At 42.3% G+C, this 27,654-nt stretch overlaps 25 non-coding genes across 25 annotated transcripts; 13 read left to right on the top strand and 12 right to left on the bottom strand.

The window, feature by feature from the left end:
* Positions 1–122: 122 nt before the first annotated feature.
* On the top strand, positions 123–196 carry TRNAT-AGU (transfer RNA threonine (anticodon AGU)). The gene has a single exon. It is a non-coding gene; the product is annotated as a tRNA-Thr (tRNA).
* Positions 197–867: 671 nt separating this feature from the next.
* Positions 868–949, bottom strand: TRNAS-GCU (transfer RNA serine (anticodon GCU)). Its single transcript has one exon. It is a non-coding gene; the product is annotated as a tRNA-Ser (tRNA).
* Positions 950–1,241: 292 nt separating this feature from the next.
* On the top strand, positions 1,242–1,315 carry TRNAT-AGU (transfer RNA threonine (anticodon AGU)). Its single transcript has one exon. It is a non-coding gene; the product is annotated as a tRNA-Thr (tRNA).
* Positions 1,316–1,986: 671 nt separating this feature from the next.
* On the bottom strand, positions 1,987–2,068 carry TRNAS-GCU (transfer RNA serine (anticodon GCU)). Its single transcript has one exon. It is a non-coding gene; the product is annotated as a tRNA-Ser (tRNA).
* A 292-nt stretch (positions 2,069–2,360) lies between these two features.
* TRNAT-AGU (transfer RNA threonine (anticodon AGU)) lies at positions 2,361–2,434 on the top strand. Its single transcript has one exon. It is a non-coding gene; the product is annotated as a tRNA-Thr (tRNA).
* A 671-nt stretch (positions 2,435–3,105) lies between these two features.
* On the bottom strand, positions 3,106–3,187 carry TRNAS-GCU (transfer RNA serine (anticodon GCU)). Its single transcript has one exon. It is a non-coding gene; the product is annotated as a tRNA-Ser (tRNA).
* A 292-nt stretch (positions 3,188–3,479) lies between these two features.
* On the top strand, positions 3,480–3,553 carry TRNAT-AGU (transfer RNA threonine (anticodon AGU)). The gene has a single exon. It is a non-coding gene; the product is annotated as a tRNA-Thr (tRNA).
* A 671-nt stretch (positions 3,554–4,224) lies between these two features.
* Positions 4,225–4,306, bottom strand: TRNAS-GCU (transfer RNA serine (anticodon GCU)). The gene has a single exon. It is a non-coding gene; the product is annotated as a tRNA-Ser (tRNA).
* Positions 4,307–4,598: 292 nt separating this feature from the next.
* TRNAT-AGU (transfer RNA threonine (anticodon AGU)) lies at positions 4,599–4,672 on the top strand. The gene has a single exon. It is a non-coding gene; the product is annotated as a tRNA-Thr (tRNA).
* A 671-nt stretch (positions 4,673–5,343) lies between these two features.
* On the bottom strand, positions 5,344–5,425 carry TRNAS-GCU (transfer RNA serine (anticodon GCU)). The gene has a single exon. It is a non-coding gene; the product is annotated as a tRNA-Ser (tRNA).
* Positions 5,426–6,021: 596 nt separating this feature from the next.
* TRNAT-AGU (transfer RNA threonine (anticodon AGU)) lies at positions 6,022–6,095 on the top strand. Its single transcript has one exon. It is a non-coding gene; the product is annotated as a tRNA-Thr (tRNA).
* A 671-nt stretch (positions 6,096–6,766) lies between these two features.
* Positions 6,767–6,848, bottom strand: TRNAS-GCU (transfer RNA serine (anticodon GCU)). The gene has a single exon. It is a non-coding gene; the product is annotated as a tRNA-Ser (tRNA).
* A 292-nt stretch (positions 6,849–7,140) lies between these two features.
* On the top strand, positions 7,141–7,214 carry TRNAT-AGU (transfer RNA threonine (anticodon AGU)). The gene has a single exon. It is a non-coding gene; the product is annotated as a tRNA-Thr (tRNA).
* A 671-nt stretch (positions 7,215–7,885) lies between these two features.
* TRNAS-GCU (transfer RNA serine (anticodon GCU)) lies at positions 7,886–7,967 on the bottom strand. The gene has a single exon. It is a non-coding gene; the product is annotated as a tRNA-Ser (tRNA).
* A 292-nt stretch (positions 7,968–8,259) lies between these two features.
* On the top strand, positions 8,260–8,333 carry TRNAT-AGU (transfer RNA threonine (anticodon AGU)). The gene has a single exon. It is a non-coding gene; the product is annotated as a tRNA-Thr (tRNA).
* A 671-nt stretch (positions 8,334–9,004) lies between these two features.
* On the bottom strand, positions 9,005–9,086 carry TRNAS-GCU (transfer RNA serine (anticodon GCU)). The gene has a single exon. It is a non-coding gene; the product is annotated as a tRNA-Ser (tRNA).
* A 292-nt stretch (positions 9,087–9,378) lies between these two features.
* On the top strand, positions 9,379–9,452 carry TRNAT-AGU (transfer RNA threonine (anticodon AGU)). Its single transcript has one exon. It is a non-coding gene; the product is annotated as a tRNA-Thr (tRNA).
* Positions 9,453–10,123: 671 nt separating this feature from the next.
* TRNAS-GCU (transfer RNA serine (anticodon GCU)) lies at positions 10,124–10,205 on the bottom strand. The gene has a single exon. It is a non-coding gene; the product is annotated as a tRNA-Ser (tRNA).
* A 292-nt stretch (positions 10,206–10,497) lies between these two features.
* On the top strand, positions 10,498–10,571 carry TRNAT-AGU (transfer RNA threonine (anticodon AGU)). Its single transcript has one exon. It is a non-coding gene; the product is annotated as a tRNA-Thr (tRNA).
* A 671-nt stretch (positions 10,572–11,242) lies between these two features.
* On the bottom strand, positions 11,243–11,324 carry TRNAS-GCU (transfer RNA serine (anticodon GCU)). Its single transcript has one exon. It is a non-coding gene; the product is annotated as a tRNA-Ser (tRNA).
* A 292-nt stretch (positions 11,325–11,616) lies between these two features.
* On the top strand, positions 11,617–11,690 carry TRNAT-AGU (transfer RNA threonine (anticodon AGU)). The gene has a single exon. It is a non-coding gene; the product is annotated as a tRNA-Thr (tRNA).
* Positions 11,691–12,361: 671 nt separating this feature from the next.
* On the bottom strand, positions 12,362–12,443 carry TRNAS-GCU (transfer RNA serine (anticodon GCU)). The gene has a single exon. It is a non-coding gene; the product is annotated as a tRNA-Ser (tRNA).
* Positions 12,444–12,735: 292 nt separating this feature from the next.
* Positions 12,736–12,809, top strand: TRNAT-AGU (transfer RNA threonine (anticodon AGU)). The gene has a single exon. It is a non-coding gene; the product is annotated as a tRNA-Thr (tRNA).
* Positions 12,810–13,480: 671 nt separating this feature from the next.
* On the bottom strand, positions 13,481–13,562 carry TRNAS-GCU (transfer RNA serine (anticodon GCU)). Its single transcript has one exon. It is a non-coding gene; the product is annotated as a tRNA-Ser (tRNA).
* A 292-nt stretch (positions 13,563–13,854) lies between these two features.
* Positions 13,855–13,928, top strand: TRNAT-AGU (transfer RNA threonine (anticodon AGU)). The gene has a single exon. It is a non-coding gene; the product is annotated as a tRNA-Thr (tRNA).
* Positions 13,929–27,654: the final 13,726 nt, after the last annotated feature.

Genomic DNA, 27,654 nt, shown 5'->3' with positions numbered 1-27,654 from the left:
AGAAAAACAAGTACCAAGTTGAAGCTGTGCTAGAAGATGGATCATTCAATTATGGAACTTCAAAACCCAAGGCCTTGTCATCGATCCAGATTCTATTGCATTTCATAGGCTTTCCAGCTTGTGGTGCTGTGGCTTAGTTGGTTAAAGCGCCTGTCTAGTAAACAGGAGATCCTGAGTTCGAATCTCAGCAGTGCCTTGTTTTCATCATCTCAAAAAGAAACTTCCTATCTTAAAAATGGGATTTTCACTTGCATGAAACCTCAAATTTACCTTGGCTACGTCTTTACTGATAGTGCAATTGTGAGATGAAGAATGTCTTCTGTATAAGGGCCAAAAAGGAAGAAAGATGGCATCAAGCATGACAACTTAAAACCAGTGGATTTTATTTTGAAATTCCTCCTCTTTATGCATCTGACTCGCTAAGCAGGCTTTCTAAAGTATCACACCTTTTTGTCCTTTGGCTTAGTTGGTCTAAGTGCCTGTTTAGTAAACAGAAAATCTTGATTTCGAACGTCAGCAGTGGTTTTCTTTCTTCATCTCAGTTTGGGTCATTTTAGCAAAAAAAAGGTGGACTTTTGTTCTTGTATGACATTAAACAAGTCTTTACCACAGTCAAAACATAGTGCAGTTGAGAGAAAAAAAATCTCTGCTGTCGAAACGCTTAAAAAGGAATTAGACGATATAACTTTCTTTAGAGAATAAAGGATGGCATCAAGCATTTCAAAATAAAACCAGTGGATTTACACTTCTAACTCTGCAAAGTTTGATAGCAGCTTTCTTAAAAAGGAAGATAAACTTTCAAGCTTGACGTATCTACCGCTTTGGCTAGAAATGAAAACAATACAACATGAAACAAGCAGAATAAACCGACGAGGATGGGATTCGAACCCATGCATGCAGAGCACAATGGATTAGCAGTCCATCGCCTTAACCACTCGGCCACCTCGTCTACATGGCGCACATGCGCTAAGGAGAAAAGATGTAATGATTATTTTTACGGGTCAGTGTGTTTTCATTGAAGATATTACAGTGTCTATTCTTTACAGTTAGATTGGGGCAAACTCTTTTGGCCCTGCTGTGGCATTCCTTCAATCTGCCTATTCTGTGTCATAACTTGGAAGAAAAACAAGTACCAAGTTGAAGCTGTGCTAGAAGATGGATCATTCAATTATGGAACTTCAAAACCCAAGGCCTTGTCATCGATCCAGATTCTATTGCATTTCATAGGCTTTCCAGCTTGTGGTGCTGTGGCTTAGTTGGTTAAAGCGCCTGTCTAGTAAACAGGAGATCCTGAGTTCGAATCTCAGCAGTGCCTTGTTTTCATCATCTCAAAAAGAAACTTCCTATCTTAAAAATGGGATTTTCACTTGCATGAAACCTCAAATTTACCTTGGCTACGTCTTTACTGATAGTGCAATTGTGAGATGAAGAATGTCTTCTGTATAAGGGCCAAAAAGGAAGAAAGATGGCATCAAGCATGACAACTTAAAACCAGTGGATTTTATTTTGAAATTCCTCCTCTTTATGCATCTGACTCGCTAAGCAGGCTTTCTAAAGTATCACACCTTTTTGTCCTTTGGCTTAGTTGGTCTAAGTGCCTGTTTAGTAAACAGAAAATCTTGATTTCGAACGTCAGCAGTGGTTTTCTTTCTTCATCTCAGTTTGGGTCATTTTAGCAAAAAAAAGGTGGACTTTTGTTCTTGTATGACATTAAACAAGTCTTTACCACAGTCAAAACATAGTGCAGTTGAGAGAAAAAAAATCTCTGCTGTCGAAACGCTTAAAAAGGAATTAGACGATATAACTTTCTTTAGAGAATAAAGGATGGCATCAAGCATTTCAAAATAAAACCAGTGGATTTACACTTCTAACTCTGCAAAGTTTGATAGCAGCTTTCTTAAAAAGGAAGATAAACTTTCAAGCTTGACGTATCTACCGCTTTGGCTAGAAATGAAAACAATACAACATGAAACAAGCAGAATAAACCGACGAGGATGGGATTCGAACCCATGCATGCAGAGCACAATGGATTAGCAGTCCATCGCCTTAACCACTCGGCCACCTCGTCTACATGGCGCACATGCGCTAAGGAGAAAAGATGTAATGATTATTTTTACGGGTCAGTGTGTTTTCATTGAAGATATTACAGTGTCTATTCTTTACAGTTAGATTGGGGCAAACTCTTTTGGCCCTGCTGTGGCATTCCTTCAATCTGCCTATTCTGTGTCATAACTTGGAAGAAAAACAAGTACCAAGTTGAAGCTGTGCTAGAAGATGGATCATTCAATTATGGAACTTCAAAATCCAAGGCCTTGTCATCGATCCAGATTCTATTGCATTTCATAGGCTTTCCAGCTTGTGGTGCTGTGGCTTAGTTGGTTAAAGCGCCTGTCTAGTAAACAGGAGATCCTGAGTTCGAATCTCAGCAGTGCCTTGTTTTCATCATCTCAAAAAGAAACTTCCTATCTTAAAAATGGGATTTTCACTTGCATGAAACCTCAAATTTACCTTGGCTACGTCTTTACTGATAGTGCAATTGTGAGATGAAGAATGTCTTCTGTATAAGGGCCAAAAAGGAAGAAAGATGGCATCAAGCATGACAACTTAAAACCAGTGGATTTTATTTTGAAATTCCTCCTCTTTATGCATCTGACTCGCTAAGCAGGCTTTCTAAAGTAACACACCTTTTTGTCCTTTGGCTTAGTTGGTCTAAGTGCCTGTTTAGTAAACAGAAAATCTTGATTTCGAACGTCAGCAGTGGTTTTCTTTCTTCATCTCAGTTTGGGTCATTTTAGCAAAAAAAAGGTGGACTTTTGTTCTTGTATGACATTAAACAAGTCTTTACCACAGTCAAAACATAGTGCAGTTGAGAGAAAAAAAATCTCTGCTGTCGAAACGCTTAAAAAGGAATTAGACGATATAACTTTCTTTAGAGAATAAAGGATGGCATCAAGCATTTCAAAATAAAACCAGTGGATTTACACTTCTAACTCTGCAAAGTTTGATAGCAGCTTTCTTAAAAAGGAAGATAAACTTTCAAGCTTGACGTATCTACCGCTTTGGCTAGAAATGAAAACAATACAACATGAAACAAGCAGAATAAACCGACGAGGATGGGATTCGAACCCATGCATGCAGAGCACAATGGATTAGCAGTCCATCGCCTTAACCACTCGGCCACCTCGTCTACATGGCGCACATGCGCTAAGGAGAAAAGATGTAATGATTATTTTTACGGGTCAGTGTGTTTTCATTGAAGATATTACAGTGTCTATTCTTTACAGTTAGATTGGGGCAAACTCTTTTGGCCCTGCTGTGGCATTCCTTCAATCTGCCTATTCTGTGTCATAACTTGGAAGAAAAACAAGTACCAAGTTGAAGCTGTGCTAGAAGATGGATCATTCAATTATGGAACTTCAAAACCCAAGGCCTTGTCATCGATCCAGATTCTATTGCATTTCATAGGCTTTCCAGCTTGTGGTGCTGTGGCTTAGTTGGTTAAAGCGCCTGTCTAGTAAACAGGAGATCCTGAGTTCGAATCTCAGCAGTGCCTTGTTTTCATCATCTCAAAAAGAAACTTCCTATCTTAAAAATGGGATTTTCACTTGCATGAAACCTCAAATTTACCTTGGCTACGTCTTTACTGATAGTGCAATTGTGAGATGAAGAATGTCTTCTGTATAAGGGCCAAAAAGGAAGAAAGATGGCATCAAGCATGACAACTTAAAACCAGTGGATTTTATTTTGAAATTCCTCCTCTTTATGCATCTGACTCGCTAAGCAGGCTTTCTAAAGTATCACACCTTTTTGTCCTTTGGCTTAGTTGGTCTAAGTGCCTGTTTAGTAAACAGAAAATCTTGATTTCGAACGTCAGCAGTGGTTTTCTTTCTTCATCTCAGTTTGGGTCATTTTAGCAAAAAAAAGGTGGACTTTTGTTCTTGTATGACATTAAACAAGTCTTTACCACAGTCAAAACATAGTGCAGTTGAGAGAAAAAAAATCTCTGCTGTCGAAACGCTTAAAAAGGAATTAGACGATATAACTTTCTTTAGAGAATAAAGGATGGCATCAAGCATTTCAAAATAAAACCAGTGGATTTACACTTCTAACTCTGCAAAGTTTGATAGCAGCTTTCTTAAAAAGGAAGATAAACTTTCAAGCTTGACGTATCTACCGCTTTGGCTAGAAATGAAAACAATACAACATGAAACAAGCAGAATAAACCGACGAGGATGGGATTCGAACCCATGCATGCAGAGCACAATGGATTAGCAGTCCATCGCCTTAACCACTCGGCCACCTCGTCTACATGGCGCACATGCGCTAAGGAGAAAAGATGTAATGATTATTTTTACGGGTCAGTGTGTTTTCATTGAAGATATTACAGTGTCTATTCTTTACAGTTAGATTGGGGCAAACTCTTTTGGCCCTGCTGTGGCATTCCTTCAATCTGCCTATTCTGTGTCATAACTTGGAAGAAAAACAAGTACCAAGTTGAAGCTGTGCTAGAAGATGGATCATTCAATTATGGAACTTCAAAACCCAAGGCCTTGTCATCGATCCAGATTCTATTGCATTTCATAGGCTTTCCAGCTTGTGGTGCTGTGGCTTAGTTGGTTAAAGCGCCTGTCTAGTAAACAGGAGATCCTGAGTTCGAATCTCAGCAGTGCCTTGTTTTCATCATCTCAAAAAGAAACTTCCTATCTTAAAAATGGGATTTTCACTTGCATGAAACCTCAAATTTACCTTGGCTACGTCTTTACTGATAGTGCAATTGTGAGATGAAGAATGTCTTCTGTATAAGGGCCAAAAAGGAAGAAAGATGGCATCAAGCATGACAACTTAAAACCAGTGGATTTTATTTTGAAATTCCTCCTCTTTATGCATCTGACTCGCTAAGCAGGCTTTCTAAAGTAACACACCTTTTTGTCCTTTGGCTTAGTTGGTCTAAGTGCCTGTTTAGTAAACAGAAAATCTTGATTTCGAACGTCAGCAGTGGTTTTCTTTCTTCATCTCAGTTTGGGTCATTTTAGCAAAAAAAAGGTGGACTTTTGTTCTTGTATGACATTAAACAAGTCTTTACCACAGTCAAAACATAGTGCAGTTGAGAGAAAAAAAATCTCTGCTGTCGAAACGCTTAAAAAGGAATTAGACGATATAACTTTCTTTAGAGAATAAAGGATGGCATCAAGCATTTCAAAATAAAACCAGTGGATTTACACTTCTAACTCTGCAAAGTTTGATAGCAGCTTTCTTAAAAAGGAAGATAAACTTTCAAGCTTGACGTATCTACCGCTTTGGCTAGAAATGAAAACAATACAACATGAAACAAGCAGAATAAACCGACGAGGATGGGATTCGAACCCATGCATGCAGAGCACAATGGATTAGCAGTCCATCGCCTTAACCACTCGGCCACCTCGTCTACATGGCGCACATGCGCTAAGGAGAAAAGATGTAATGATTATTTTTACGGGTCAGTGTGTTTTCATTGAAGATATTACAGTGTCTATTCTTTACAGTTAGATTGGGGCAAACTCTTTTGGCCCTGCTGTGGCATTCCTTCAATCTGCCTATTCTGTGTCATAACTTGGAAGAAAAACAAGTACCAAGTTGAAGCTGTGCTAGAAGATGGATCATTCAATTATGGAACTTCAAAACCCAAGGCCTTGTGCCTTAGAGCACAATGGATTAGCAGTCCATCGCCTTAACCACTCGGCCACCTCGTCTACATGGCGCACATGCGCTAAGGAGAAAAGATGTAATGATTATTTTTACGGGTCAGTGTGTTTTCATTGAAGATATTACAGTGTCTATTCTTTACAGTTAGATTGGGGCAAACTCTTTTGGCCCTGCTGTGGCATTCCTTCAATCTGCCTATTCTGTGTCATAACTTGGAAGAAAAACAAGTACCAAGTTGAAGCTGTGCTAGAAGATGGATCATTCAATTATGGAACTTCAAAACCCAAGGCCTTGTCATCGATCCAGATTCTATTGCATTTCATAGGCTTTCCAGCTTGTGGTGCTGTGGCTTAGTTGGTTAAAGCGCCTGTCTAGTAAACAGGAGATCCTGAGTTCGAATCTCAGCAGTGCCTTGTTTTCATCATCTCAAAAAGAAACTTCCTATCTTAAAAATGGGATTTTCACTTGCATGAAACCTCAAATTTACCTTGGCTACGTCTTTACTGATAGTGCAATTGTGAGATGAAGAATGTCTTCTGTATAAGGGCCAAAAAGGAAGAAAGATGGCATCAAGCATGACAACTTAAAACCAGTGGATTTTATTTTGAAATTCCTCCTCTTTATGCATCTGACTCGCTAAGCAGGCTTTCTAAAGTATCACACCTTTTTGTCCTTTGGCTTAGTTGGTCTAAGTGCCTGTTTAGTAAACAGAAAATCTTGATTTCGAACGTCAGCAGTGGTTTTCTTTCTTCATCTCAGTTTGGGTCATTTTAGCAAAAAAAAGGTGGACTTTTGTTCTTGTATGACATTAAACAAGTCTTTACCACAGTCAAAACATAGTGCAGTTGAGAGAAAAAAAATCTCTGCTGTCGAAACGCTTAAAAAGGAATTAGACGATATAACTTTCTTTAGAGAATAAAGGATGGCATCAAGCATTTCAAAATAAAACCAGTGGATTTACACTTCTAACTCTGCAAAGTTTGATAGCAGCTTTCTTAAAAAGGAAGATAAACTTTCAAGCTTGACGTATCTACCGCTTTGGCTAGAAATGAAAACAATACAACATGAAACAAGCAGAATAAACCGACGAGGATGGGATTCGAACCCATGCATGCAGAGCACAATGGATTAGCAGTCCATCGCCTTAACCACTCGGCCACCTCGTCTACATGGCGCACATGCGCTAAGGAGAAAAGATGTAATGATTATTTTTACGGGTCAGTGTGTTTTCATTGAAGATATTACAGTGTCTATTCTTTACAGTTAGATTGGGGCAAACTCTTTTGGCCCTGCTGTGGCATTCCTTCAATCTGCCTATTCTGTGTCATAACTTGGAAGAAAAACAAGTACCAAGTTGAAGCTGTGCTAGAAGATGGATCATTCAATTATGGAACTTCAAAACCCAAGGCCTTGTCATCGATCCAGATTCTATTGCATTTCATAGGCTTTCCAGCTTGTGGTGCTGTGGCTTAGTTGGTTAAAGCGCCTGTCTAGTAAACAGGAGATCCTGAGTTCGAATCTCAGCAGTGCCTTGTTTTCATCATCTCAAAAAGAAACTTCCTATCTTAAAAATGGGATTTTCACTTGCATGAAACCTCAAATTTACCTTGGCTACGTCTTTACTGATAGTGCAATTGTGAGATGAAGAATGTCTTCTGTATAAGGGCCAAAAAGGAAGAAAGATGGCATCAAGCATGACAACTTAAAACCAGTGGATTTTATTTTGAAATTCCTCCTCTTTATGCATCTGACTCGCTAAGCAGGCTTTCTAAAGTATCACACCTTTTTGTCCTTTGGCTTAGTTGGTCTAAGTGCCTGTTTAGTAAACAGAAAATCTTGATTTCGAACGTCAGCAGTGGTTTTCTTTCTTCATCTCAGTTTGGGTCATTTTAGCAAAAAAAAGGTGGACTTTTGTTCTTGTATGACATTAAACAAGTCTTTACCACAGTCAAAACATAGTGCAGTTGAGAGAAAAAAAATCTCTGCTGTCGAAACGCTTAAAAAGGAATTAGACGATATAACTTTCTTTAGAGAATAAAGGATGGCATCAAGCATTTCAAAATAAAACCAGTGGATTTACACTTCTAACTCTGCAAAGTTTGATAGCAGCTTTCTTAAAAAGGAAGATAAACTTTCAAGCTTGACGTATCTACCGCTTTGGCTAGAAATGAAAACAATACAACATGAAACAAGCAGAATAAACCGACGAGGATGGGATTCGAACCCATGCATGCAGAGCACAATGGATTAGCAGTCCATCGCCTTAACCACTCGGCCACCTCGTCTACATGGCGCACATGCGCTAAGGAGAAAAGATGTAATGATTATTTTTACGGGTCAGTGTGTTTTCATTGAAGATATTACAGTGTCTATTCTTTACAGTTAGATTGGGGCAAACTCTTTTGGCCCTGCTGTGGCATTCCTTCAATCTGCCTATTCTGTGTCATAACTTGGAAGAAAAACAAGTACCAAGTTGAAGCTGTGCTAGAAGATGGATCATTCAATTATGGAACTTCAAAACCCAAGGCCTTGTCATCGATCCAGATTCTATTGCATTTCATAGGCTTTCCAGCTTGTGGTGCTGTGGCTTAGTTGGTTAAAGCGCCTGTCTAGTAAACAGGAGATCCTGAGTTCGAATCTCAGCAGTGCCTTGTTTTCATCATCTCAAAAAGAAACTTCCTATCTTAAAAATGGGATTTTCACTTGCATGAAACCTCAAATTTACCTTGGCTACGTCTTTACTGATAGTGCAATTGTGAGATGAAGAATGTCTTCTGTATAAGGGCCAAAAAGGAAGAAAGATGGCATCAAGCATGACAACTTAAAACCAGTGGATTTTATTTTGAAATTCCTCCTCTTTATGCATCTGACTCGCTAAGCAGGCTTTCTAAAGTAACACACCTTTTTGTCCTTTGGCTTAGTTGGTCTAAGTGCCTGTTTAGTAAACAGAAAATCTTGATTTCGAACGTCAGCAGTGGTTTTCTTTCTTCATCTCAGTTTGGGTCATTTTAGCAAAAAAAAGGTGGACTTTTGTTCTTGTATGACATTAAACAAGTCTTTACCACAGTCAAAACATAGTGCAGTTGAGAGAAAAAAAATCTCTGCTGTCGAAACGCTTAAAAAGGAATTAGACGATATAACTTTCTTTAGAGAATAAAGGATGGCATCAAGCATTTCAAAATAAAACCAGTGGATTTACACTTCTAACTCTGCAAAGTTTGATAGCAGCTTTCTTAAAAAGGAAGATAAACTTTCAAGCTTGACGTATCTACCGCTTTGGCTAGAAATGAAAACAATACAACATGAAACAAGCAGAATAAACCGACGAGGATGGGATTCGAACCCATGCATGCAGAGCACAATGGATTAGCAGTCCATCGCCTTAACCACTCGGCCACCTCGTCTACATGGCGCACATGCGCTAAGGAGAAAAGATGTAATGATTATTTTTACGGGTCAGTGTGTTTTCATTGAAGATATTACAGTGTCTATTCTTTACAGTTAGATTGGGGCAAACTCTTTTGGCCCTGCTGTGGCATTCCTTCAATCTGCCTATTCTGTGTCATAACTTGGAAGAAAAACAAGTACCAAGTTGAAGCTGTGCTAGAAGATGGATCATTCAATTATGGAACTTCAAAATCCAAGGCCTTGTCATCGATCCAGATTCTATTGCATTTCATAGGCTTTCCAGCTTGTGGTGCTGTGGCTTAGTTGGTTAAAGCGCCTGTCTAGTAAACAGGAGATCCTGAGTTCGAATCTCAGCAGTGCCTTGTTTTCATCATCTCAAAAAGAAACTTCCTATCTTAAAAATGGGATTTTCACTTGCATGAAACCTCAAATTTACCTTGGCTACGTCTTTACTGATAGTGCAATTGTGAGATGAAGAATGTCTTCTGTATAAGGGCCAAAAAGGAAGAAAGATGGCATCAAGCATGACAACTTAAAACCAGTGGATTTTATTTTGAAATTCCTCCTCTTTATGCATCTGACTCGCTAAGCAGGCTTTCTAAAGTAACACACCTTTTTGTCCTTTGGCTTAGTTGGTCTAAGTGCCTGTTTAGTAAACAGAAAATCTTGATTTCGAACGTCAGCAGTGGTTTTCTTTCTTCATCTCAGTTTGGGTCATTTTAGCAAAAAAAAGGTGGACTTTTGTTCTTGTATGACATTAAACAAGTCTTTACCACAGTCAAAACATAGTGCAGTTGAGAGAAAAAAAATCTCTGCTGTCGAAACGCTTAAAAAGGAATTAGACGATATAACTTTCTTTAGAGAATAAAGGATGGCATCAAGCATTTCAAAATAAAACCAGTGGATTTACACTTCTAACTCTGCAAAGTTTGATAGCAGCTTTCTTAAAAAGGAAGATAAACTTTCAAGCTTGACGTATCTACCGCTTTGGCTAGAAATGAAAACAATACAACATGAAACAAGCAGAATAAACCGACGAGGATGGGATTCGAACCCATGCATGCAGAGCACAATGGATTAGCAGTCCATCGCCTTAACCACTCGGCCACCTCGTCTACATGGCGCACATGCGCTAAGGAGAAAAGATGTAATGATTATTTTTACGGGTCAGTGTGTTTTCATTGAAGATATTACAGTGTCTATTCTTTACAGTTAGATTGGGGCAAACTCTTTTGGCCCTGCTGTGGCATTCCTTCAATCTGCCTATTCTGTGTCATAACTTGGAAGAAAAACAAGTACCAAGTTGAAGCTGTGCTAGAAGATGGATCATTCAATTATGGAACTTCAAAACCCAAGGCCTTGTCATCGATCCAGATTCTATTGCATTTCATAGGCTTTCCAGCTTGTGGTGCTGTGGCTTAGTTGGTTAAAGCGCCTGTCTAGTAAACAGGAGATCCTGAGTTCGAATCTCAGCAGTGCCTTGTTTTCATCATCTCAAAAAGAAACTTCCTATCTTAAAAATGGGATTTTCACTTGCATGAAACCTCAAATTTACCTTGGCTACGTCTTTACTGATAGTGCAATTGTGAGATGAAGAATGTCTTCTGTATAAGGGCCAAAAAGGAAGAAAGATGGCATCAAGCATGACAACTTAAAACCAGTGGATTTTATTTTGAAATTCCTCCTCTTTATGCATCTGACTCGCTAAGCAGGCTTTCTAAAGTAACACACCTTTTTGTCCTTTGGCTTAGTTGGTCTAAGTGCCTGTTTAGTAAACAGAAAATCTTGATTTCGAACGTCAGCAGTGGTTTTCTTTCTTCATCTCAGTTTGGGTCATTTTAGCAAAAAAAAGGTGGACTTTTGTTCTTGTATGACATTAAACAAGTCTTTACCACAGTCAAAACATAGTGCAGTTGAGAGAAAAAAAATCTCTGCTGTCGAAACGCTTAAAAAGGAATTAGACGATATAACTTTCTTTAGAGAATAAAGGATGGCATCAAGCATTTCAAAATAAAACCAGTGGATTTACACTTCTAACTCTGCAAAGTTTGATAGCAGCTTTCTTAAAAAGGAAGATAAACTTTCAAGCTTGACGTATCTACCGCTTTGGCTAGAAATGAAAACAATACAACATGAAACAAGCAGAATAAACCGACGAGGATGGGATTCGAACCCATGCATGCAGAGCACAATGGATTAGCAGTCCATCGCCTTAACCACTCGGCCACCTCGTCTACATGGCGCACATGCGCTAAGGAGAAAAGATGTAATGATTATTTTTACGGGTCAGTGTGTTTTCATTGAAGATATTATAGTGTCTATTCTTTACAGTTAGATTGGGGCAAACTCTTTTGGCCCTGCTGTGGCATTCCTTCAATCTGCCTATTCTGTGTCATAACTTGGAAGAAAAACAAGTACCAAGTTGAAGCTGTGCTAGAAGATGGATCATTCAATTATGGAACTTCAAAACCCAAGGCCTTGTCATCGATCCAGATTCTATTGCATTTCATAGGCTTTCCAGCTTGTGGTGCTGTGGCTTAGTTGGTTAAAGCGCCTGTCTAGTAAACAGGAGATCCTGAGTTCGAATCTCAGCAGTGCCTTGTTTTCATCATCTCAAAAAGAAACTTCCTATCTTAAAAATGGGATTTTCACTTGCATGAAACCTCAAATTTACCTTGGCTACGTCTTTACTGATAGTGCAATTGTGAGATGAAGAATGTCTTCTGTATAAGGGCCAAAAAGGAAGAAAGATGGCATCAAGCATGACAACTTAAAACCAGTGGATTTTATTTTGAAATTCCTCCTCTTTATGCATCTGACTCGCTAAGCAGGCTTTCTAAAGTATCACACCTTTTTGTCCTTTGGCTTAGTTGGTCTAAGTGCCTGTTTAGTAAACAGAAAATCTTGATTTCGAACGTCAGCAGTGGTTTTCTTTCTTCATCTCAGTTTGGGTCATTTTAGCAAAAAAAAGGTGGACTTTTGTTCTTGTATGACATTAAACAAGTCTTTACCACAGTCAAAACATAGTGCAGTTGAGAGAAAAAAAATCTCTGCTGTCGAAACGCTTAAAAAGGAATTAGACGATATAACTTTCTTTAGAGAATAAAGGATGGCATCAAGCATTTCAAAATAAAACCAGTGGATTTACACTTCTAACTCTGCAAAGTTTGATAGCAGCTTTCTTAAAAAGGAAGATAAACTTTCAAGCTTGACGTATCTACCGCTTTGGCTAGAAATGAAAACAATACAACATGAAACAAGCAGAATAAACCGACGAGGATGGGATTCGAACCCATGCATGCAGAGCACAATGGATTAGCAGTCCATCGCCTTAACCACTCGGCCACCTCGTCTACATGGCGCACATGCGCTAAGGAGAAAAGATGTAATGATTATTTTTACGGGTCAGTGTGTTTTCATTGATGATATTACAGTGTCTATTCTTTACAGTTAGATTGGGGCAAACTCTTTTGGCCCTGCTGTGGCATTCCTTCAATCTGCCTATTCTGTGTCATAACTTGGAAGAAAAACAAGTACCAAGTTGAAGCTGTGCTAGAAGATGGATCATTCAATTATGGAACTTCAAAACCCAAGGCCTTGTCATCGATCCAGATTCTATTGCATTTCATAGGCTTTTCAGCTTGTGGTGCTGTGGCTTAGTTGGTTAAAGCGCCTGTCTAGTAAACAGGAGATCCTGAGTTCGAATCTCAGCAGTGCCTTGTTTTCATCATCTCAAAAAGAAACTTCCTATCTTAAAAATGGGATTTTCACTTGCATGAAACCTCAAATTTACCTTGGCTACGTCTTTACTGATAGTGCAATTGTGAGATGAAGAATGTCTTCTGTATAAGGGCCAAAAAGGAAGAAAGATGGCATCAAGCATGACAACTTAAAACCAGTGGATTTTATTTTGAAATTCCTCCTCTTTATGCATCTGACTCGCTAAGCAGGCTTTCTAAAGTATCACACCTTTTTGTCCTTTGGCTTAGTTGGTCTAAGTGCCTGTTTAGTAAACAGAAAATCTTGATTTCGAACGTCAGCAGTGGTTTTCTTTCTTCATCTCAGTTTGGGTCATTTTAGCAAAAAAAAGGTGGACTTTTGTTCTTGTATGACATTAAACAAGTCTTTACCACAGTCAAAACATAGTGCAGTTGAGAGAAAAAAAATCTCTGCTGTCGAAACGCTTAAAAAGGAATTAGACGATATAACTTTCTTTAGAGAATAAAGGATGGCATCAAGCATTTCAAAATAAAACCAGTGGATTTACACTTCTAACTCTGCAAAGTTTGATAGCAGCTTTCTTAAAAAGGAAGATAAACTTTCAAGCTTGACGTATCTACCGCTTTGGCTAGAAATGAAAACAATACAACATGAAACAAGCAGAATAAACCGACGAGGATGGGATTCGAACCCATGCATGCAGAGCACAATGGATTAGCAGTCCATCGCCTTAACCACTCGGCCACCTCGTCTACATGGCGCACATGCACTAAGGAGAAAAGATGTAATGATTATTTTTACGGGTCAGTGTGTTTTCATTGAAGATATTACAGTGTCTATTCTTTACAGTTAGATTGGGGCAAACTCTTTTGGCCCTGCTGTGGCATTCCTTCAATCTGCCTATTCTGTGTCATAACTTGGAAGAAAAACAAGTACCAAGTTGAAGCTGTGCTAGAAGATGGATCATTCAATTATGGAACTTCAAAACCCAAGGCCTTGTCATCGATCCAGATTCTATTGCATTTCATAGGCTTTCCAGCTTGTGGTGCTGTGGCTTAGTTGGTTAAAGCGCCTGTCTAGTAAACAGGAGATCCTGAGTTCGAATCTCAGCAGTGCCTTGTTTTCATCATCTCAAAAAGAAACTTCCTATCTTAAAAATGGGATTTTCACTTGCATGAAACCTCAAATTTACCTTGGCTACGTCTTTACTAGAGTTGAGCGACCTTGACCTTTTTAGAGTCGAGCCGGGTTTTGCGAAACCCGACTATGTCCAAAGTCGGGTCGAGTGAAATCGGCCGATTATGACGTAAAGTCGGGATCGACCGAAACACGAAACCCAATGCAAGTCAATGGGGCAGCATAGTCGGCAGTGAGTGGGGGCCAGGAAAACACCTAGAGTGGCCATTTTAATGTCAAAACCATCCATTCTTCTTAATGAAGCTTGTCAAGCGTAATTTACCTTATAATAATTGGAAGGCATTTGAAATTGGGGGTCATTTGGCTAAAGTTGTGGGGGGTAGGGCTGGTTCAAGTAATTAGTGGGCCCAGGAAATCTGGACCACGTCACGGCAGTGGAGCAGGGAGAGGTAAGTATTTCAACTTTGCAAGTGCTGTGAACCTGAGCAAGCAGGGGGGGCCCACTCGTTGGCATTGGCACTGGCACAGGGCCCCTCAAAGTACAGCGGTGTGTTTGCACGGCGGGGGCGCCTCCCACCGGCAGCAACACTTTTGCGTACTATGAGAGGCCCTGTGCCAGTGACGTCGCCAACTAGTATTCCTCCCCCCACCTGATGAAGGAACCTGCACTTTCATCTGCACCTTCCTCTTTGTCCCCGTGTAAGGTGGTATGGTATGCGGGAAGAGCAACCTGACTTTCAGCAGGGTCACAATGTTGTTGTGTAGCGTGCACGGGGAATGTTGCGTTATGGGTCAATGTACCAGCAGACTCATCTATCACTGGCTGGGCAATGGGCACGATGAAGTGGAAACACAGATATAGGCCCAAAGAAGAAAGTGGGCTAAATGCAGTTCAAAATTGGTAACACAGGAATAACCAGGGGGCATTGCAGTGGAGGACAACTGGAATGAGAGGCTGACACAGAGAGTAGGGCCAAATCAGTAAGTAGTCGAAATGCAGTTCAAAATTGGCAACCGTAGTAAACAGGCGGCACAGCTTTGTTCAGTGGAGGAGAACAGCAAGGAGTGGCAGACACCGATAGTAGGCCCCAAACCAACTAGTACGCCAAATGCAGTTGTTCCATTTAACCACAATTTAATGAGAGCCTGAAGATAGAAGCTCAGGAAAGGCAACCTGGGGAACACCTTGGAGTGTAACACACCATCTCTCTCCACCCCATACCCATTTTGTATGGCCTAATGCAGTGTACTTTTCTACAACTACTAAACGAGAGTCGGAAGACCGAAGCAATGGCAAGGAAACCTGGGGAACACCTTAGAGTGTAACACACCCTCTCTCTACACCCCATACCCAATTTGAAGGCCTAATGCAGTGTAGTTTCCAAGAACTACTAAACGAGAGCCGGAAGATCGAAGCTCAGGAAAGGCAACCTGGGGAACACCTTGGAGTGTAACACACCCTCTCGCTACACCCCATACCCAATTTGAAGGCCTAATGCAGCGTAGTTTCCAACAACTACTAAACGAGAGCCGGAAGATCGAAGCTCAGGAAAGGCAACCTGGGGAACACCTTGGAGTGTAACACACCCTCTCTCTACACCCCATACCCAATTTGAAGGCCTAATGCAGTGTAGTTTCCAAGAACTACTAAACGAGAGCCGGAAGATCGAAGCTCAGGAAAGGCAACCTGGGGAACACCTTGGAGTGTAACACACCCTCTCGCTACACCCCATACCCAATTTGAAGGCCTAATGCAGCGTAGTTTCCAACAACTACTAAACGAGAGCCGGAAGATCGAAGCTCAGGAAAGGCAACCTGGGGAACACCTTGGAGTGGAACACACCATCTCTCTACACCCCATACCCAATTTGAAGGCCTAATGCAGAGTAGTTTCCAAGAACTACTAAACGAGAGCCGGAAGATCGAAGCTCAGGAAAGGCAACCTGGGGAACACCTTGGAGTGTAACACAACGTCTCTCTACACGACGGAAGGGCTGATTCTTAGGAAGGAAGGCTGTTGGAAATAAGCATTGCGCGTCCGAGGGTGATTATATTCTTATTAGGTATATACTCACCCTCGGACGCGCCCTGCTTCTTTATTTGGAATGAATGTTTATTTGCAATGTGGTGTTGACTTTCTCTATTATTTTGGTAATTAATGATTTTATTATTTTCATTATTTTGCATCTTCTCGGCAATAATATAAAGAAGACGCGACAGGACAACACTCGGTGGATGCCATATGTGTGTTTTCAATTTAAAAAAACTTTCAGTTAACTACTTGCAGGAGAAAGTAATTGTAGCTGGTGGCCATTTTTAGTACTGTACCAGATTAGAGTTGTGTGTTTGTTTTTAATGTTAAAATGTCTGCATTTGATATCTCACCAGTATTTTCTTTTTTATAAGCAAAATACTTATTTTTATATTTTCTGATGTTGGTTCCAGGGGTACACGGCCAGCAGTGCCCTGGTCAGTGTAGTAGTAGTTGAAAGAATGGACCGCAGACAGGCATCGAAGGCCTAAAATAAAAAAATTGGGCTGGCTGTAGGCAATTTTAAATTGGTTCCAGGGGTACACGGGCAGCAGTGACCTGGTCAGTGTAGTAGTAGTTGAAAGAATGGACCGCAGACAGGCATCGAAGGCCTAAAATAAAAAAATTGGGCTGGCTGTAGGCAATTTTAAATTGGTTCCAGGGGTACACGGGCAGCAGTGGTGTGGTCAGTGGAGGCCTAGTGGAAGGAGTGACCGCAGACAGGCATCGAAGGCCTAACATAACAAACTTGGGCTGGCTGTAGGCACTTTTAAATTGGTTCCAGGGGTACACGGGCAGCAGTGGTCTGGTCAGTGGAAGTCTAGTGGAAGGAGTGACCGCAGACAGGCATCGAAGGCCTAAAATAATAACACATGGCTGTAGGCAATTTTAAATTGGTTCCAGGGGTACACGGACAGCAGTGGTGTGGTCAGTGGAGGCCTAGTGGAAGGAGTGACCGCAGACAGGCATCGAAGGCCTAAAATAATAACACATGGCTGTAGGCAATTTTAAATTGGTTCCAGGGGTACACGGACAGCAGTGGTGTGGTCAGTGGAGGCCTAGTGGAAGGAGTGACCGCAGACAGGCATCGAAGGCCTAAAATAATAACACATGGCTGTAGGCAATTTTAAATTGGTTCCAGGGGTACACGGGCAGCAGTGACCTGGTCAGTGTAGTAGTAGTTGAAAGAATGGACCGCAGACAGGCATCGAAGGCCTAAAATAAAAAAATTGGGCTGGCTGTAGGCAATTTTAAATTGGTTCCAGGGGTACACGGGCAGCAGTGACCTGGTCAGTGTAGTAGTAGTTGAAAGAATGGACCGCAGACAGGCATCGAAGGCCTAAAATAAAAAAATTGGGCTGGCTGTAGGCAATTTTAAATTGGTTCCAGGGGTACACGGGCAGCAGTGGTGTGGTCAGTGGAGGCCTAGTGGAAGGAGTGACCGCAGACAGGCATCGAAGGCCTAAAATAATAACACATGGCTGTAGGCAATTTTAAATTGGTTCCAGGGGTACACGGGCAGCAGTGACCTGGTCAGTGTAGTAGTAGTTGAAAGAATGGACCGCAGACAGGCATCGAAGGCCTAAAATAAAAAAATTGGGCTGGCTGTAGGCAATTTTAAATTGGTTCCAGGGGTACACGGGCAGCAGTGGTGTGGTCAGTGGAGGCCTAGTGGAAGGAGTGACCGCAGACAGGCATCGAAGGCCTAAAATAATAACACATGGCTGTAGGCAATTTTAAATTGGTTCCAGGGGTACACGGGCAGCAGTGACCTGGTCAGTGTAGTAGTAGTTGAAAGAATGGACCGCAGACAGGCATCGAAGGCCTAAAATAAAAAAATTGGGCTGGCTGTAGGCAATTTTAAATTGGTTCCAGGGGTACACGGGCAGCAGTGACCTGGTCAGTGTAGTAGTAGTTGAAAGAATGGACCGCAGACAGGCATCGAAGGCCTAACATAACAAACTTGGGCTGGCTGTAGGCACTTTTAAATTGGTTCCAGGGGTACACGGGCAGCAGTGGTCTGGTCAGTGGAAGTCTAGTGGAAGGAGTGACCGCAGACAGGCATCGAAGGCCTAAAATAATAACACATGGCTGTAGGCAATTTTAAATTGGTTCCAGGGGTACACGGACAGCAGTGGTGTGGTCAGTGGAGGCCTAGTGGAAGGAGTGACCGCAGACAGGCATCGAAGGCCTAAAATAATAACACATGGCTGTAGGCAATTTTAAATTGGTTCCAGGGGTACACGGGCAGCAGTGACCTGGTCAGTGTAGTAGTAGTTGAAAGAATGGACCGCAGACAGGCATCGAAGGCCTAAAATAAAAAAATTGGGCTGGCTGTAGGCAATTTTAAATTGGTTCCAGGGGTACACGGGCAGCAGTGACCTGGTCAGTGTAGTAGTAGTTGAAAGAATGGACCGCAGACAGGCATCGAAGGCCTAAAATAAAAAAATTGGGCTGGCTGTAGGCAATTTTAAATTGGTTCCAGGGGTACACGGGCAGCAGTGACCTGGTCAGTGTAGTAGTAGTTGAAAGAATGGACCGCAGACAGGCATCGAAGGCCTAAAATAAAAAAATTGGGCTGGCTGTAGGCAATTTTAAATTGGTTCCAGGGGTACACGGGCAGCAGTGACCTGGTCAGTGTAGTAGTAGTTGAAAGAATGGACCGCAGACAGGCATCGAAGGCCTAAAATAAAAAAATTGGGCTGGCTGTAGGCAATTTTAAATTGGTTCCAGGGGTACACGGGCAGCAGTGGTGTGGTCAGTGGAGGCCTAGTGGAAGGAGTGACCGCAGACAGGCATCGAAGGCCTAAAATAATAACACATGGCTGTAGGCACTTTTAAATTGGTTCCAGGGGTACACGGGCAGCAGTGGTCTGGTCAGTGGAAGTCTAGTGGAAGGAGTGACCGCAGACAGGCTTCGAAGGCCTAACATAACAAAATTGGGCTGGCTGTAGGCACTTTAAATTGGTTCCAGGGGTACATGGGCAGCAGTGTATGGTCAGTGGAAGTCTAGTGGAAGGAGTGACGGCAGACAGTCTTCGAAGGCCTAACATAACAAAATTGGGCTGACTGTAGGCACTTTTAAATTGGTTCCAGGGTAACACGGCCAGCAGTGGCCTGGTCAGTGTAGTAGTTGTAGAAAGAAGGGACCGCAGACAGGCTTCGAAGGCCTAACATAACAAAAATGTCAAAACAATGGTATTGTCAGTGCCAGGCATTGAAGGATGTCAGCGGCTAGACTACACATTGGTGAAGCTGTGAGAGATAATTTTGCTAGTGGTAGAGCACTGTTTGAGCTGGGGGGGGGAACTGTCTTGTGGCCGGCGGTACAGGCACAGGGCCCCTCATATTACAACGGTGTGTCTGACGTTGGGTGCGCACCACCACCGCCAGAGACACTTTATTGTACTATGAGGGACCCAGTGGCAGTGCCGTCGACCAAAAGCGGCCACACCCACCTCTTCAGACAAACAGCACTCTCAAGGGTCCAAGCGCAAAGTGGCGATAGCACGGCCCCGTGTGGGGAGTTTGGCCATTTCGTGAGGTGGAAACATGTCGTATGCTGGACAATCAGGTGAAGAAAATTACGAGATTGGAAAAGTCATTCAGAATAGTCCACAGGCAAGACCTTTTCATAGGAAAGCTAGGTGTCAGCCGGGCAGGGTGGGGCAAAAGATTTTGAAATCCAGTTGTGGTTCATTTTAATGAAGGTTAGATCATCTACATTTTGGGTAGCCAGACGAGTCCTTTTTTCTGTTAGTATTGAACCTGCAGCACTGAATACTCTTTCTGATAGGACACTAGCTGCCGGGCAAGCAAGCTCCTGCAATGCATATTCTGCCAATTCTGGCCAGGTGTCTAATTTGGATGCCCAGTAATCAAATGGGAATGACGGTTGAGGGAGAACGTCGATAAGGGATGAAAAATAGTTTGTAACCATACTGGACAAATGTTGTCTCCTGTCACTTTGAATTGATGCTGCAGTACCTGTCCTGTCTGCGGTCATAGAAAAATCACTCCACAACCTGGTCAGAAAACCCCTCTGTCCAACGCCACTTCTGATTTCTGCCCCTCTAACACCTCTGGTCTGCTGGCCCCTGGAGCTCGTGTGAGAACGATCACGGGCGCTGTGTGCAGGGAATGCCAGAAGCAAACGGTCAACAAGAGTTGATTGTTTTGTTGCTAATATTAGTTCCAAGTTCTCATGTGGCATAATATTTTGCAATTTGCCTTTATAGCGAGGATCAAGGAGGCAGGCCAACCAGTAATCGTCATCGTTCATCATTTTTGTAATGCGTGTGTCCCTTTTGAGGATACGCAAGGCATAATCCGCCATGTGGGCCAAAGTTCCCGTTGTCAAATCTGCGGTTGTGCTTGGTTGAGGGGCAGTTGCAGGCAAATCTACGTCACTTGTGTCCCTCAAAAAACCAGAACCCGGCCTTGCCACGCCACCAATTTCCCGTGCCCCCGGGAAAGCTTCCTCATTAAAAATATACTCATCCCCATCATCCTCCTCATCCTCCACCTCCTCTTCGCCCGGTACCTCGTCATGTACACTGCCCTGACCAGACAATCGCTGACTGTCATCAAGGCTTTCCTCTTCCTCTGGTGCAGACGCCTGATCCTTTATGTGCGTCAAACTTTGCATCAGCAGACGCATTAGGGGGATGCTCATGCTTATTATGGCGTTGTCTGCACTAACCAGCCGTGTGCATTCCTCAAAACACTGAAGGACTTGACACATGTCTTGAATCTTCGACCACTGCACACCTGACAACTCCATGTCTGCCATCCTACTGCCTGCCCGTGTATGTGTATCCTCCCACAAAAACATAACAGCCCGCCTCTGTTCGCACAGTCTCTGAAGCATGTGCAGTGTTGAGTTCCACCTTGTTGCAACGTCTATGATTAGGCGATGCTGGGGAAGGTTCAAAGAACGCTGATAGGTCTGCATACGGCTGGAGTGTACAGGCGAACGGCGGATATGTGCGCAAAGTCCACGCACTTTGAGGAGCAGGTCGGATAACCCCGGATAACTTTTCAGGAAGCACTGCACCACCAGGTTTAAGGTGTGAGCCAGGCAAGGAATGTGTTTCAGTTGGGAAAGGGAGATGGCAGCCATGAAATTCCTTCCGTTATCACTCACTACCTTGCCTGCCTCAAGATCTACAGTGCCCAGCCACGACTGCGTTTCTTGCTGCAAGAACTCGGACAGAACTTCCGCGGTGTGTCTATTGTCGCCCAAACACTTCATAGCCAATACAGCCTGCTGACGTATGCCAGTAGCTGCCCCATAATGGGAGACCTGGTGTGCAACAGTGGCAGGTGCGGATGGAGTGTTTGTGCGACTGCGGTCTGTGGACGAGCTCTTGCTTCTGCAGGAGGACGAGGAGGAGGAGGAGGAGGGGGTGCGAACGGCTACAGACAACTGTTTACTAGACCGTGGGCTAGGCAGAACTGTCCCAAACTTGCTGTCCCCTGTGGACCCTGAATCCACCACATTTACCCAGTGTGCCGTGATGGACACGTAACGTCCCTGGCCATGCCTACTGGTCCATGCATCTGTTGTCAGGTGCACCTTTGTGCTCACAGATTGCCTGAGTGCATGGACGATGCGCTCTTTAACATGCTGGTGGAGGGCTGGGATGGCTTTTCTGGAAAAAAAGTGTCGACTGGGTAGCTCGTAGCGTGGTACAGCGTAGTCCATCAGGTCTTTGAAAGCTTCGCTTTCAACTAACCGGTAGGGCATCATCTCTAACGAGATTAGTCTAGCTATGTGGGCGTTCAAACCCTGTGTACGCGGATGCGAGGCTAAGTATTTCCTTTTTCTAACCATAGTCTCATGTAGGGTGAGCTGGACTGGAGAGCTGGAGATCGTGGAACTAGCGGGGGTGCCGGTGGACATGGCAGACTGAGAGACGGTGGGAGATGGTATTGTTGCCGCCGGTGCCCTAGATGCAGTGTTTCCTACTACGAAACTGGTGATTCCCTGACCCTGACTGCTTTGGCCTGGCAAAGATACCTGCACAGATACAGCAGGTGGTGCGCTAAATGGTGGTCCTACACTGCCGGAAGGGATGTTGCGTTGATGACTAGCTTCATTGGCCGAGGGTGCAACAACCTTAAGGGACGTTTGGTAGTTAGTCCAAGCTTTCAAATGCATGGTGGTTAAATGTCTATGCATGCAACTAGTATTGAGACTTTTCAGATTCTGACCTCTGCTTAAGGAAGTAGAACATTTTTGACAGATGACTTTGCGCTGATCAATTGGATGTTGTTTAAAAAAATGCCAGACTGCACTCTTTCTAGCATCGGATACCTTTTCAGGCATTGCAGACTGAGCTTTAACCGGATGGCCACGCTGTCCTCCACCAGGTTTTGGCTTTGCCACGCGTTTTGGGCAAGATACGGGCCCGGCAGATGGAACCTGTGGCGATGTTGATGCCTGCTGCGGCCCCTCCTCCTCCTCTGCTTCAGAACTGCTGCCGCCTGCACCCTGTTCCCCCAATGGCTGCCAATCGGGGTCAAGAACTGGGTCATCTAATAACTCTTCTTGTACCTCCTGCGCAACTTCGTCTGTGTCACCGTGTCGTTCGGTGGTATAGCGTTCGTGATGGGGCAACATAGTCTCATCAGGGTCTGATTCTTGATCAGCACCCTGCGAGGGCAATGTTGTGGTCTGAGTCAAAGGACCAGCATAGTAGTCTGGCTGTGGCTGTGCGTCAGTGCACTCCATGTCAGATTCAATTTGTAATGGGCATGGACTGTTAACTGCTTCACTTTCTAAGCCAGGGACGGTATGTGTAAAGAGCTCCATGGAGTAACCCGTTGTGTCGCCTGCTGCATTCTTCTCTGTTGTTGTTTTTGCTGAAGAGGACAAGGAAGTGACTTGTCCCTGACCGTGAACATCCACTAACGACGCGCTGCTTTTACTTTTACCAGTTTCACGAGATGAGGCAAAAGAGCTAGAGGCTGAGTCAGCAAGATAAGCCAAAACTTGCTCTTGCTGCTCCGGCTTTAAAAGCGGTTTTCCTAATCCCAGAAAAGGGAGCGTTCGAGGCCTTGTGTAGCCGGACGACGAACCTGGCTCCACAGCTCCAGACTTAGGTGCAATATTTTTTCCCCCACGACCACCTGATGCTCCACCACTACCACTACCCTCATTACCAGCTGACAATGAACGCCCCCGGCCACGACCTCTTCCACTAGACTTCCTCATTGTTTTAAAAACGTAACCAAACTAACGTTATTTGTTGCAGTCACACAACTTACACGGTGAGCTATAACTTCTGTATGATTTAGCTACCCCTTTACAGGTTGGTGAGACCACAGCGAAAATCAGGCCCAATGTTACACACTCTTTTTTTGGTGGCTGCAAATTAGAGAGATGCCCCACACGCAGGACTGTCACTGAAGCACAAATGTTAATATTAATGTCACACTATTATTTTTTTTTTATTTTTATTTTTTTCAGGAACACTTTAGAAACCCCCCAAAAAAAAAAAAATAGATTTTTGCAGGGAGAATTTAGAAAACAAATGTAACAAACTATATGCTTTCTATGGGCCACTGAGTGAGAGATGACGCACACAGGAATCAGGAGTGGCACACAAGCCCAGAGGCCAATATTTTTCTACCAATGATTGATGGAGTTATTTTCTCTGGTAGATTTTGGAACCCAAATCAAGGAAAAAAAATGTAGGCTTTCTATGGACCACAATTGGAGAGAGAGAGAGAGAGAGATGGCACACCCAGGAGTCAAGACTGGCACACAAGCAGAAAGGCCAATATTAATCTCCCACTGTTTTTTTTGGTTGTTTTTTTTTTTTTTTTTTTCAGGGAGACTTTAGAAAAAAAAATAATAAAAAAAATATGATTTTATCAGGAAGAATTTAGAAACCAAATAAAATAAAATGATTTTTTCAGGGAGAATTTAGAAAACAAATAAAACCAAAAATAGGCGTTCTATGGCCCACTGACTGAGAGATGACGCACCCAGGAGTCAAGACTGGCACACAAGCAGAAAGGCCAATATTAATCTCCCACTGTTTTTTTTGGTTGTTTTTTTTTTTTTTTTTTTCAGGGAGACTTTAGAAAAAAAAATAATAAAAAAAATATGATTTTATCAGGAAGAATTTAGAAACCAAATAAAATAAAATGATTTTTTCAGGGAGAATTTAGAAAACAAATAAAACCAAAAATAGGCGTTCTATGGCCCACTGACTGAGAGATGACGCACCCAGGAGTCAAGACTGGCACACAAGCAGAAAGGCCAATATTAATCTCCCACTGTTTTTTTGGTTGTTTTTTTTTTTTTTTTTTCAGGGAGACTTTAGAAAAAAAAATAATAAAAAAAATATGATTTTATCAGGAAGAATTTAGAAACCAAATAAAATAAAATGATTTTTTCAGGGAGAATTTATAAAACAAATAAAACCAAAAATAGGCGTTCTATGGCCCACTGACTGAGAGATGACGCACCCAGGAGTCAAGACTGGCACACAAGCAGAAAGGCCAATATTAATCTCCCACTGTTTTTTTTGGTTGTTTTTTTTTTTTTTTTTTTCAGGGAGACTTTAGAAAAAAAAATAATAAAAAAAATATGATTTTATCAGGAAGAATTTAGAAACCAAATAAAATAAAATGATTTTTTCAGGGAGAATTTAGAAAACAAATAAAACCAAAAATAGGCGTTCTATGGCCCACTGACTGAGAGATGACGCACCCAGGAGTCAAGACTGGCACACAAGCAGAAAGGCCAATATTAATCTCCCACTGTTTTTTTTGGTTGTTTTTTTTTTTTTTTTTTCAGGGAGACTTTAGAAAAAAAAATAATAAAAAAAATATGATTTTATCAGGAAGAATTTAGAAACCAAATAAAATAAAATGATTTTTTCAGGGAGAATTTATAAAACAAATAAAACCAAAAATAGGCGTTCTATGGCCCACTGACTGAGAGATGACGCACCCAGGAGTCAAGACTGGCACACAAGCAGAAAGGCCAATATTAATCTCCCACTGTTTTTTTTTTTTTTTTTCAGGGAGACTTTAGAAAAAAAAATAATAAAAAAAATATGATTTTATCAGGAAGAATTTAGAAACCAAATAAAATAAAATAATTTTTTCAGGGAGAATTTAGAAAACAAATAAAACCAAAAATAGGCGTTCTATGGCCCACTGACTGAGAGATGACGCACACAGGAGTCAGGAGTGGCACACAAACCCAGAGGCCAATATTTTTCTACCAATGATTGATGTAGTTATTTTCTCTGGTAGATTTTAGAACCCAAATCAAGGAAAAAAAATATAGGCTTTCTATGGACCACAATTGGAGAGAGAGAGAGAGAGAGAGAGAGAGAGAGAGAGAGAGAGAGATGGCACACCCAGGAGTCAAGACTGGCACACAAGCAGAAAGGCCAATATTAATCTCCCACTGTTTTTTTGGTTGTTTTTTTTTTTTTTTTTTTTCAGGGAGACTTTAGAAATAAAAATAATAAAAAAAATATGATTTTATCAGGAAGAATTTAGAAACCAAATAAAATAAAATGATTTTTTCAGGGAGAATTTAGAAAACAAATAAAACCAAAAATATGCGTTCTATGGCCCACTGACTGAGAGAGAGAGAGAGATGGAACGCTTAGTACTGGCACACAAGCCCAAAGGGCAATATTAATCTCCCTTTTTTTTTCCAGGGAGAATTTCTGAAACCCAAAAAAAAAATAAAATAGGCTTTCTATGGCCCACTATTTGTGAGAGAGATGGGACGCTCAGGACTGGCACAGATGGCACGCTCAGGACTGGCACAGAAGCCCAGAGGCCAATATTAATCTCCCTTTTTTTCTGGGAGAATTTATAAAACCAAAAAAATATTTAAATAGGCTTTCTATGGCCCACTATTTGTGAGAGAGATGGCACGCTCAGGACTGGCACAGATGGCACGCTCACAACTGGCACAGAAGCCCAGAGGCCAATATTAATCTCCCTTTTTTTCTGGGAGAATTTATAAAACCAAAAAAATATTTAAATAGGCTTTCTATGGCCCACTATTTGTGAGAGAGATGGCACGCTCAGGACTGGCACAGATGGCACGCTCACAACTGGCACACAAGCCCAGAGGCCAATATTAATCTCCCTTTTTTCAGGGAAAATTTATAAAACCAAAAAAAAAATTAAATAGGCTTTCTATGGCCCACTATTTGTGAGAGAGATGGCACGCTCAGGACTGGCACAGATGGCACGCTCACAACTGGCACACAAGCCCAGAGGCCAATATTAATCTCCCTTTTTTCAGGGAAAATTTATAAAACCAAAAAAAAAATTAAATAGGCTTTCTATGGCCCACTATTTGTGAGAGAGATGGGACGCTCAGGACTGGCACAGATGGCACGCTCAGGACTGGCACAGAAGCCCAGAGGCCAATATTAATCTCCCTTTTTTTCAGGGAGAATTTATAAAACCCAAAAAAAAATAAAATAGGCTTTCTATGGCCCACTATTTGTGAGAGAGATGGCACACTCAGGACTGGCACACAAGCCCAAAGGCCAATATTAATCTCCCACTGTATTTTTATCAGGGAGAATTTATACACCCCACAAAAAAAAATACAGAAAAATGAAAAGGCTTTCTATGGCCCACTATGTGAGAGAGATGGCACACACAGGGATGGCACTCTAGCAGAAATGCCAAATTGCCAATCTTAATCTCCCACCAAAAAAAAAAAAAAAAAAAAAACAGGGAATGTCCTACAATTACTATCTCCCTGCCTGCAGTAATCTCAGCCAGGTATGGCAGGCAGCTACTATCTCCCTGCCTGCAGTAATCTCAGCCAGGTATGGCAGGCAGCAATAAGGAGTGGACTGATGCACAAATGAAATAAAAAGTGTGGACAAACAAAAAAGATAGCTGTGCAGAAAGGAAGGAACAAGAGGATTTGTGCTTTGAAAAAAGCAGTTGGTTTGCACAGCGGCGTACACACAGCAATGCAGCTATCAGGGAGCCTTCTAGGGCAGCCCAATGAGCTACAGCGCTGAGGGGAAAAAAAAAAAAAAAAAAAATTCCACTGTCCCTGCACACCGAGGGTGGTGTTGGACAGTGCAAATCGCTGCAGCACAAGCGGTTTTGTGGTTAATGGACCCTGCCTAACGCTATCCCTGCTTCTGACAAAGCGGCAGCAACCTCTCCCTAAGCTCAGATCAGCAGCAGTAAGATGGCGGTCGGCGGGAACGCCTCTTTATAGCCCCTGTGACGTCGCAGACAGCAAGCCAATCACTGCAATGCCCTTCTCTAAGATGGTGGGGACCAGGACCTATGTCATCACGCTGCCCACACTCTGCGTTTACCTTCATTGGCTGAGAAATGGCGCTTTTCGCGTCATTGAAACGCGACTTTGGCGCGAAAGTCGCGTACCGCATGGCCGACCCCGCACAGGGGTCGGATCGGGTTTCATGAAACCCCGACTTAGCCAAAAGTCGGCGACTTTTGAAAATGTTCGACCCGTTTCGCTCAACCCTAGTCTTTACTGATAGTGCAATTGTGAGATGAAGAATGTCTTCTGTATAAGGGCCAAAAAGGAAGAAAGATGGCATCAAGCATGACAACTTAAAACCAGTGGATTTTATTTTGAAATTCCTCCTCTTTATGCATCTGACTCGCTAAGCAGGCTTTCTAAAGTAACA

Source organism: Ranitomeya imitator, chromosome 7 (assembly GCF_032444005.1).
Source record: "Ranitomeya imitator isolate aRanImi1 chromosome 7, aRanImi1.pri, whole genome shotgun sequence".
Taxonomy (NCBI): Eukaryota; Metazoa; Chordata; class Amphibia; order Anura; family Dendrobatidae; genus Ranitomeya; species Ranitomeya imitator.
Note: the sequence above shows the minus strand (reverse complement) of the source record. Positions and strands in the feature narration are given on the sequence as shown.